Genomic DNA, 11088 nt, shown 5'->3' with positions numbered 1-11088 from the left:
AACACTGCTTTTAGCTGCCCTTTTAGTCATGGGTTCACTGCAATGAAACAAGACATGCCACAGTCTTAAACAGTTAAGTCACACCTCCTAGGAAAACACAGACACACAGAGGTCAGAAAAAGACCTCAAGAAAGAAAGAAGGAAGGAAAATCAACATGAGATAGGAGGTGATGGTGAAAACTGGCTGTTGTGCATTATGTACATTCCAATTGATATCATGGATTTAGCTTAACTCAGAAGGATGATGATACCCTTCTTTCTGTCCTCAGTGGCATCTGTCAGGATCAGATGAGAGCAGTCCATCAGTCTCACCTGTGCTTTTCTTTAGTTTCAGTGTGTGTAGGCCCAAAGAGGCAGCAGAAGGGGGGAAAAAAAGTGTATTTACTCCCTATGTATTACTTTAAACAGAACAGTCATTTTTTTGTTTTGATTTGTTTTCATGGAATGGAATATTTAACACATTCTGCTTCTCCATTATTAGAAAGAAAAAGGTTGGTTCTATTCAAACAAGGGAAAAGCAAGCAGATCATTGGAGTCATACTAGAGGAAATGTTTCAGCACAAGTAGAGATATTTTTTCAACCATATAATTTCCTTAAATCTTGCAAGTCACTGCTTGCATTTCTTCAGAGAGGTAGAAAAGCCTATTTTCCTGTTTTCTTAGACTATCAGATTTGCTCAGTAGCATAAAGAACAGCTGCTAGTTAAAAGTCCAATAGGATTTACCCTTGATTCATTCTTGATTGTACTGAATCTTGACATACTGAAGATTAAATCTAGAGATAGCAAAGATTTCTACCCAATCCAATGTTACTGTCAGTTGCCGTTTCTGCGCTATTTTGTTGAGGTTTATTTGTATCCATACACTTCCTTCAGAGTATTACTTCATCACACAGAAACTAATCATCTATCTTGCAAATTTTTAAAACTAGTTATCAAGCTGAAATGAGTTTGCTTTATTAATTTCATTCTTTGTTAATTCTTCTTAATATGAAGATAATAATTCTCCTTGTAAGTATGCATTATTCAAGATATTATTACCAAGGATTTGGCAGAATGCATATTAGAATTTTGTTTTCATACAGAGGGCCTGCTCCTGCAACTCTTACTCTTCTGAATGCTTTTGAGTAGTGTGTAACTTCTGCAGAATGAGAAACAAAAATTTTCCTCTGCAACTTTTTGACTGCCATGCAACAGACAAAATATATAAGGATCAACAGATGTGCACAGACCATGGCCCAGCAACTGGATGGCCTCACTGAATACATTTTTATTTTCATTTTTAAATCTGTTTACACAGATAAGCTCCATCTTTTTACCATAGTGTGAATCACAGGAGCTACATACTTGTGAAAAAGCCCTATTTCACTACTCAAAATAGATTTTTCAGGAAGATTACACTAGAATCTATAGTGATGTTAGCAGAAAAAAATACCGCTTTCTGTGCTTGTTGCCTGTTTTCTAAATTGACACAAAACTCAGTGCAGCTCAGGAAAAGAAAAGCATGACAGAATAAAAAAGCAATGCCACAGCTACCTGCATGGATGGAGCAGAAAGTCACATCTATGGGGTGAAACGAGTTGATCCACAGGGAAATTTAGCAATTAGCCCTGCACTGGTCCCCTAGGACCAGTGTTCACCAGGTTTATACCTCCTGGAGGGTGCAGCATAGCAGCAATAATTTCATGTAGCAGTGCTTACACACAAGGTCTTGTGTACAGAGAAAAAGTCTGGTATAGGAAAAGTAGTACTGGCTGTGAAAATACCCCCCCACACACTAACCCTGTTGCATAACCTTAAGGGCTCTTTTAGGCTTCTAGTGCAAGATAAGAATTTCAGGCATTGTACTATCATAGGAGAGAAGAGCCAAGAGTCACGAGGGAATATCAGCACTTCAGACTTTCAAGAACAGTAAAAAATAAACATCCCGGTCTCCTTACCAGTCAAGACCTGAGAAAGTGAAAATTTCCTTTCAGTATCAATTCAAACTGCATCTCTCTCATTTATCTAGCAACATAATAATGACACAGATGAAGGAAAGTCCAGAACCAAAGAAAAGGGGAGAGAGGGATTTATTTTCCTGGTTAGAGAAAGAAACCATCAGCACAACATCTAGCAGCGAATATCTAGAAGGTACAAATCCCTAGGTTGGTATTCATTTCCAGTGGGGAGAGAGATCTCCATTCCTTGGGAGCAAGATCAAACACATCCATAGGCATAATTCTGATACAGTAGAAATCTGAGATGCCTCAGTGAAAAATATCTTCCCCATAGTAAGATAGCAATACTTTCCATCATTATTATTTGATGTGGAGCAAACTGCTTATTCTGGCCAATCAACTGGCATCTCACTTCCACTTTCAGTTTAATCTACCTTTAGTTTTCTTTAGAGTGTAGAAAGAATCACAAACTTTCCATTTTTTCTGTTTTGCATTAAAAAAAACCACACAAATATGTTTGTTTCTAAAGGTTTGCATTACTGTTTGCATTACAGGTTATGATTTACTGTTCAGCTTACAGCTTCTAGAGTGTATCTACGCCCTGGAATATAAACAGTAAATCCCTTTGGTGTCAACCATTGCTTTCTCTCATTCCCTAATTTGCCAGAAAAGAAAAATATCTTTTAACTACCTTAGCTTTGTGTATCATAGAATCTATAAGGCCTCATCCTAGAAGGCTATCCCCTGCAATGTTTAGATATGTGAGTGTTGCCGTACAAATTCTGAGCAATCCCTTTTACATAATATTTCCCCTCAACACTGTAGTATCCCAGCATCTGTAAGATGGGTAATAAGCTGTTGATTAATATCTGCAACACTTAGTTCACTTGAGACAGTTAATACTACCTGCTGGAAAAATTGCATGTGCAATTATTCTGAATAAATTTGACATTTTGAAAATAGCACTGAATTAAGAGAGTGAGTGTGCCATGGACTTGGGCTGAGAAATTGCAGCCTTTGTATCAGCTCCTGCCTCCTGGAAAAGTTGGAAGATAAGTGTGACACCCAGATCATCAAAGTGTCTGGAAACAACACAGCTCAGTCAAGATGATAGCCTAGAAAAAAAAAAATCACTGCAAAGAACAAAATATTTTAATGAGTTAACTAAGTAATAGCTTCATTTGATAAGATTTGGAAAGATGAAAAAAAAAGAAAAGGAGAAGAGAAAAACCATAGCAGTTTAACAAACAAGCAAGGAGGAAGTTCCTTGCCACCAACAAACTCTCACATTCTCAGCGTTTGCATCAAAGAAAGCAACACTGAAACTTGATGCTTCAGATATCCTTGAAGCAAAGGACATTTGACAAGCAGGAAGGTGTGATACTGTGCCATGTGACACACTGTGTCCTACATATAACACGTATCAAAACACATACAGAGAAAATAATTTTAAAAAAATAGGAAAAAGAAAAATGCATGGAAGAAGGTTAGATAGTATCAGTAAGCAAAGAAATCCCTGAGATCTGAACCTACATTTTGCTTGCAGAATGGGTCTCATTATTCATGTGCTTACTACTTTTGTGTCTCAAGGACTGTACTTGTTTACCATGCATGATGGTTTCTGCTCTAAATGTTTTGTTTCTGTAGTACCCTCATAGGTAGCTCACTTTTCTTGAAGGTGCATTTTGAGATATTTGAGTTTACCTAGCCCTGTCACAGGTACAGAAACTACAAACAAATTGCAGCTCTTAGCTGTGCTCTGGCCCTCCCCCTAGCTCTGATTAGGTAAGGAGTTATAAAATTTCTTTTAGACTTACCAGAAAGTTTGTATATTTTATGTGCCTCCTAACTCATAATATTTTCCAGATACTCATGCACATACTTAGGGGTAGCCGTAAACATAACACTCATGAGATGAAAGCTACAAGTCTGCTATGCTAACTGGTGGAAAGTTTTCTTCTTGGTCTGAGTCTGTTGGCTTCTCTTTCCATTTCTGTGTTACATAAAACAGCCTTATAGGTCTGATTCCATTTAGTTGTCAGTTAGAGTGGATATTTTTAGTCCATAATTTTCAACACTATCTTGAAACAGCATTAAGCTAAGGACAGCCAAAGATATGAGTGAGTGTAACTTGACCCTGTTTTCTAAACAATGTAGATACTGATACTGTTAATTTCTCATCCTGCACCTAAGGTACCTAACTGAAACTTCGAAGCTGAAAATGATTCTGTAACCACTGTCTTGGAGTAATTACTAGAAACCAGAATCTACTGTAAAGAAAATAAAAGATTTCTTAGACATTTTGAAGAAATACAGACTTGGAAACCACTTATATTAAGCTGTGTCCAGCTCTAGTGCTACTTCTGTCTTTGTCTCAAGTACAATTCTTTTTTCTCAAGTTAGCTTGTGATCATTTAACTTTAATTAAAATAAATACATTATTTCACATCAATTATACAACAATGGAAAAATACATTTGCAAGAACCACAATAAATATGTTATTGGGATATTAAAGTTATTGAGACTTAAGGTTATTTTTATTAAAATGCTTTAACATGGGTGGCAGCTACATTCTGTGTAACAGTGCTATCTACGCAAACACCTGAACTTGTGAAAACATTGAAGTCATGTAAAAAAAGCAAACTTAATTCTGCATCACTTGGAAAACTGGTGCAGTCTACCTGGATTTCTGCGAGGCCTTTAACACGATGCCACACCACATCCTTATCTCTAAACTGGAGAGAGATGGAGTTGAAGGGTAGACTATTTGATGAATAAAGAATTGACTGTCCTGTTTATTTCCTTTTTGGTTTTCTTAATAGTCCCACAATATCTCAGTTCTTCTATCTAGTTAATAAGAGCATTTGAGATCCATTTTCAAAATATACTTCTTAGGGCTGCCACGTTGAAATTCCATATACCTGAATGCAATTCCTGCTTAAAAATGTTTAGTGTTTTACGCCAGTTACTGTTTCAGGTGGCCTACTTTGCTCTCCCACTCAATTTCATCACTGATTTCAGTTTAAATTTTACCAGCAAAGTTTATTGTTAGCTTTTTCCATCTTAAATTTTATTTTCTAGTGGTCAGCCATACGCATTACTGAATACTGGAAAATCCATTGTTGTACTTTGCTTATACTAAGAATTGCTTTTAGTTAGTAGGATATTTTTAGGGACTGGTTTAATGGATTCAAAGTCACATTGGAATAATTTTACTATTAGTAGTCACTCATAATATACTGAATCAACAACCACAACAACCTTCTCTAAAATTGAGAAAGTGTCTATACTCCCAGCTTTCAGAGTACAATTCCTCTAGTTAGCCTTCGTAACCATTTTTCTGTGTTTTTCAAGCAGCTTAGAAGGTGATATTTGGTCAATTTAATAAATCTAATTTGAAGAGATGTGCCAGGGTTTGCAGACAGTGTCTGAATTAAAAATAAAAATAAAAATCAACAACCACCACCAAAAAATGAAGAAAAACCCACTAAACTCAGAAACATCTTGTTGGAACACAAGGAAGTCTCTAATATCCAAATTTTCCAAAACAGCCTGATAGTAGCAATTCTTCAGACTAATAAAAATTTGAAAGAATATGAGAACTTTATTCTGTTCTGGCATACAAAAACAAACTCTAGTAAATTTTACAGGATTATTTTTTTCTACAAAGGAGAGATGGCCAAAGTGAGGACTTAGTGTCACATACACTGTTGTTTGGATTAAATATATAGTACTATAGTGCTCAAGTTTGTATTTAAAAATGCCTGGCCTTCACTATTTACTAAAGAGAACAAATTAATGAAACATATTCACCAAGAATGAACTCTAGATTTGCTTGGACTTCATACCACATCTGTACCTTCCCAACTACTGAATGCTCACAGTGGAAAGCCACTGCAAATGTAAATTCTTATAGAAAAACCTGATTACATCAGTTCCAAAGAATTAATTTCAGAACTTGGAATATGAAGTTTCGTTATATCTGCTTTTTTTTCCTTCTAATATCTTTATAAATCTAATTATTCAGTGGTCTCAGAATGACCCTGAACAGGTTTTGATGACTGAGAAAGTTAATGAGTCACTAGTGTTACTTGCTGGTTCTGCCTTGCTTTCAGAGAACAACTTATAGAAAATAAATTGCAGAAATGGATTGCAAGATTCAGGAAGAGAAAATGTTTAGCTGCAGATTTCAATTGTTTCTCTACCTGCAAGAACAGAAAATCATACTATCTAACTCTCTGTATTCCAGAAAAAAATTATGCACCAACTGAAGACGTATTTTAATCCTATAGCCTACATGACTTTTTAAGAAAGACGTAACTCGAGGAGGAGGTAAAGGTATTATGCAGAAACAACTGATAAGATTCTATAGCCTATAGAAGAGATTAGAGCAGATGGTGATTTTAAGTCTTTTTTCAGCTTAAAAACCATGAAAGCCTTGCTTTTTTTTTTTTTTTTTTTCTCTTCTGAAGTCAATTATCAAGACTGCAGTGCCTTTTGCCTTTTTTGAACAAGGCCAAAGCAAATTCAGAAAGAAGATACATGATTTTTTTTTTTTTAAACGGAACATTTGCTAAAAAATCTGGAAAAAAAAGTGGCCTCATAGTAAGTTTAGGAAAAGGGATGTGTATTTTACCAAGATTTTTCATGCACATAGGCTTGTCTGTTATTTTAGCACTAACTCTTAATGTGCCCATCATGCTGGCACTGCTCACCTAAACATGTTTTGCAGCAGCTTGGTCTTTATCTGATCCTTACAGCTTGAGGGACTGAGAGTGCTTCTCTATTTATTTCTCTGCTACAGAACCACCCTGTCTCTTCCAGCATATAGAAACTATTAAAAAGATGAATTATCCATTCCCTTTGCTCCCTGATATAACCTCTTCAGTTACTCATATGACTAAATATTAGTTGTCATCTAACATTCGTAAGTATTTTACTGTGGCTTAAAGTGGCAAAGCAGCAGCACATAAATCAAAAGCTTTAATTTTCCATTCCATACACCACAGCCTATTAAAAGATTCAAAATAGACTAAAGAAGCTGTAAAGAAACACAGATCTTACAGCTCTGCGCAAATGTAGGTATTTACCAGGCTGCTTAATGCTGTAAAGACCTTTTATAACAATTATTTGAGGTTTGAACTGTGTCATTTTTATTATGCTGAATAGAAGAACAGTTCAGCTGCCACTTTGAATCTCTCTAAGGAAGGTTTTTCTCTCCACAGACAACACAGAGATCCTTACACAGCTATGTTCCTAATTTAGACACCCAAACTTACACGATGTGACTGCTCTCGTGCATATGCTAGCACACATTTACACCCACAGCCAGAACAACCTTTTTGACATTTGAAGCAAATAGAGTGCACTTTCCCAGAGAGTCTTGCTTCACGCACTGACAGTGTTCTGCCTTCAGCTGAAACCTGTGTGAACAACATGGATCTGACAGAAAGAGTTGTGCAGTTATTACCTTACATGGCTGGCTGGGAGGCCAAAAAGTCACACAGGTTCAGAACAGAGTACATCTGGGTTATATCCAGAAGTCAGTGATCTAGACTTGCATAAAGTTTAGTTATTTAAAATTTATTATTTTCTTTCTACTATTTATGTCTCTCTCCCTTCCCTGCTACTCGGCAATTATTTCAATGCCAACTGATGTACAGCCTGCTGCAGGCCAGGCCTTGTTCTGCAAGAGGGCCAGGAGGAGGTGGGCTCCTCACTGACATGGGAGACAAATCCCTGAGCAAAGGCATAGCTGCATCATCATGTGGCACTTGTAGTGTACAGAGCAGTTCCACTATGCTGCTGTGCAAAGCAGAGCCCTCCAGAGCTGAGCAGCAAGGCAGGTGGTTGATAGCTCATAGGAACATGGTGCAGCAGATTAAGACCCGGGCTGTGGAGTGTTGTGCTGAATTCTAAAAGGATGGTTGTTAACTGTCATCATTGAAATCTAACTGGTGTTAACATCCCTGCTGTTGTGAAAATCACTATACTTGTGGAGTCTTCCACATTTTGGTGGGGCTTTGCCTTAGATCTTACCAGAAAATTTTTCTTCTGTGGATTCTAAAGAGTCCTTTCTGCATTTCCTCTTTTAAACAGTTCAACAATTCTGAAGCCTCTAGTTTCCAGTGCTTGGACTAAGCAGATTGTGATAAAGATCTGAGAACCTAAAATACTTGTTTATGCAGTATTTCACAGAATCACACAGGACTGCAGAATTGCAGGGGTTGGAAGGACCTCAAGAAATTATCATGTACAACCACCCTGCTAAGGCAGGTACCCTACAATAGGTCACACTGGTAACATCCAGATGGGTCTTGAATATCTCCACAGCAGACTCCATAACCTCATCTTCCACAGATATTTTTACCGTGCGTTTTAATTCACTGTGATGCCATAACTGGAAGCACAGTCCTTGGATGTCTATATTCAGTACTGAATAAACATCCTCGAGTGATAGTAATTGGTTTAAGTCAAATACACTTTTAGCAAAAAAAAAAAAAAAAAAGTCAGCATTTAAACTGTGGACTTCTCAGCTGGATCTCATAACCACACATTTCAATCAAGCATTTCTAAATAATTTAAAATATCACCAGCAAACAAGGAATACAAACATCTACAAGGAACTTAGGTGTCCTTTCAGTAATGTTCTACCTTCAAGCTTAAAAGACAACTGCTTCTTTACCCATCTCCCTTCTTATCTGTTGTGGAGCCACAACTACCAGTTAGAACCTACCTGAGCTACAAATTAATGTGTATTAAAGCTGACACTCCTACCAAATAAAAACAGTCTTCACACCTACCTACCTTTCTCTCTGCATGCTTAATTCATAGTAAGCAGCCACGTAGTAAAACAAGACAAGGTTGTTTTTCAGCTGCTCTGGCTTCCCAAGCAAGGTGGGCAGATGGTCAGCTTTGCAGTGCTGGGGCACCTTCCATCAGCCACAAGCACTGGTGGCAGTATGAATCAGAGCTGAGGCTGGGGACAGAGCCAAGGAATAAGCACAAGCTTCCAGGCACAAGCAGCACCAATAGGTCACTAGCAAGATTCTGCTTTGCACAACCTACTGTGTATTGGCATAGCCTAAATAAGCATTTGGCAAGTCTCACATCATCTCATGCAAAGCATCTCCCTCCTCAAAGTCATTAATTTTGTGCTAAGCACTTCTCATTTCAAGCAGGAAACAATAAAGAATGCAAAATTCCGGAGGCAATGGTGCAGAGGAGACTTGGGATCTGTGTTGCCAGTGTTTGTACAGTCCTTACCCAATCTATTCTAATGCTTTTATAATTAGTTTATCACCACACAGGGGAAATGAGAAGAATGGGGTTAGAAGTAACCAAAATTAAAAATTTGAACACGACCAGAGCCCACTCAGTACCGTGTTAGGTAATAGAAATCAATTAATTGATTTTGTAGCTCCTATAATTTCTCTTCACTACTGAACAGTAAAACTATAGGACGATATTTCACGTGACTTTGCAGTAAGCTATGGTGGTGCAGCAGACACGTGCACTCTGTTTTAAGAAACTTAAAAAATAAAAGCAGCTTTAAAGTGCAAGATCTTTAGAAATTTCTTATGGTAATAGTACACATAGAAGTTAAATTATGCAATCTCTGTTTCTAAGCATACCTCAAAATGAGAAAGTTTGGCAACACAGAACTCAAAGTGTATTTTTCTGAAATAACCACTATAAAATCTGAAGGTAAAGCTGAGCAGAAAATATTTCATAAGGTACCAATGGAAGAGGGCAATATTAACATTTTCTCAATAGATACATAATAGAAACCTTTGTTTCTAGTCAAATAGAAAAAAAATTCAAACTGTTTATCTGATTACTCATGCAACATTACCTTTGTCTGTTTACCCTCTGATGCCAAGCGATTTCTTAAATGTGTACCTGACTACCCAATATATATTTGCAGTACTTCTTGCAACATCAGGGATGATAAATTAAACAAGAATTGGGGTTTCTATCAATGGAAACTGAGTCTTTTTGGTTGATAGATGGTAGGAATTCTTCTAAGGACCTTGATAATTAAAATGTCAACCAAGTTAGACTGTTCTTTCTCTATGAATGACATCTCTTGTCAATTACCTATTCTTTCGGTGGCACTTGGATTTTTCAGACAACCAAACATTTAAGTTCTTGCTCAGTAAAAAAATAAATATCCTTCATTAACATTTGTTTCAAGAGAGGCTGGTGCTCTATTTCACAAACAACAAAGGATGATTCCCCCGCCCTTCCCCAAAGCATCTGAAAACTTACAAACCATGATTAACTATTCTCTGAGGGCACAGCATATAGAAGTTGTAAACTTTCAAGCTAAATACAGAATTCTCATTCTTTCTAAAGAATGCTCACACTGATCAGCACAAGCATTGATGATTAATTACTCTGTACTCCTCTAGCCCTCCCTTGTGGAGCATAAGGGAGTGCCTTCCTACAGGCACAGCTCCTAAATACATATTTATGAAATAAAATCCAATCTGGTTGTCCAGGTTAAGCAGAAAGGTATTGCTTAAATGATGTTGACAACACTAAGGAGCTGTAATATTTCTGAACCACAAGGCTGCTTTTCTCCAAAGCTGACAGTCCAAAAGCAACTGTTTCCTATGCAGCCTACTCTTTTCACATTGTGCAAACACCGTACTTACCTCATTTGCTCATATAAATGCCTGTCCAATTATCTTTTTGACAGCAGGAAAGATTTTATGCTTACCTATCATTTTTCCATCAGGATGTCACTTCCTAAATTATCACGTCTCTGGAAATATAACACGTTTGGTTGTGCTTTATGTCTGGTAATCTAACATCCTTGGTTCATGAATTTTAGGATTAAAGAACACACAGCAGATTTCAAATTTGGGGTTCAGTATTAATTCTTCTGGACTACAGGACAGTGTATCTGGCTAAAGCAGAGTAATTGAGTGCCTGTCTTAAGCAATGTTTCATCTACTATGAAAGGCCAGCATGGTTACTCTACCAGCAGAATACGTCATAAAGCCAGGTCAATTGTAGTCTAAACCAGATCACATTTTTATCACAAATTAGAGTTCAGCCACTTTTTGGGCTTCAATTAATGAACGAAAAACATTACACAGACTATATTCCCCATGAATGTTTAATGAATGAACTGTATTTA

This window comes from Lagopus leucura, unplaced genomic scaffold, assembly GCF_019238085.1.
Source record: "Lagopus leucura isolate 7727_CA_CO unplaced genomic scaffold, USGS_WTPT01 Super-Scaffold_73, whole genome shotgun sequence".
Classification (NCBI taxonomy): Eukaryota; Metazoa; Chordata; class Aves; order Galliformes; family Phasianidae; genus Lagopus; species Lagopus leucura.
This window is presented reverse-complemented; position numbering follows the sequence as displayed.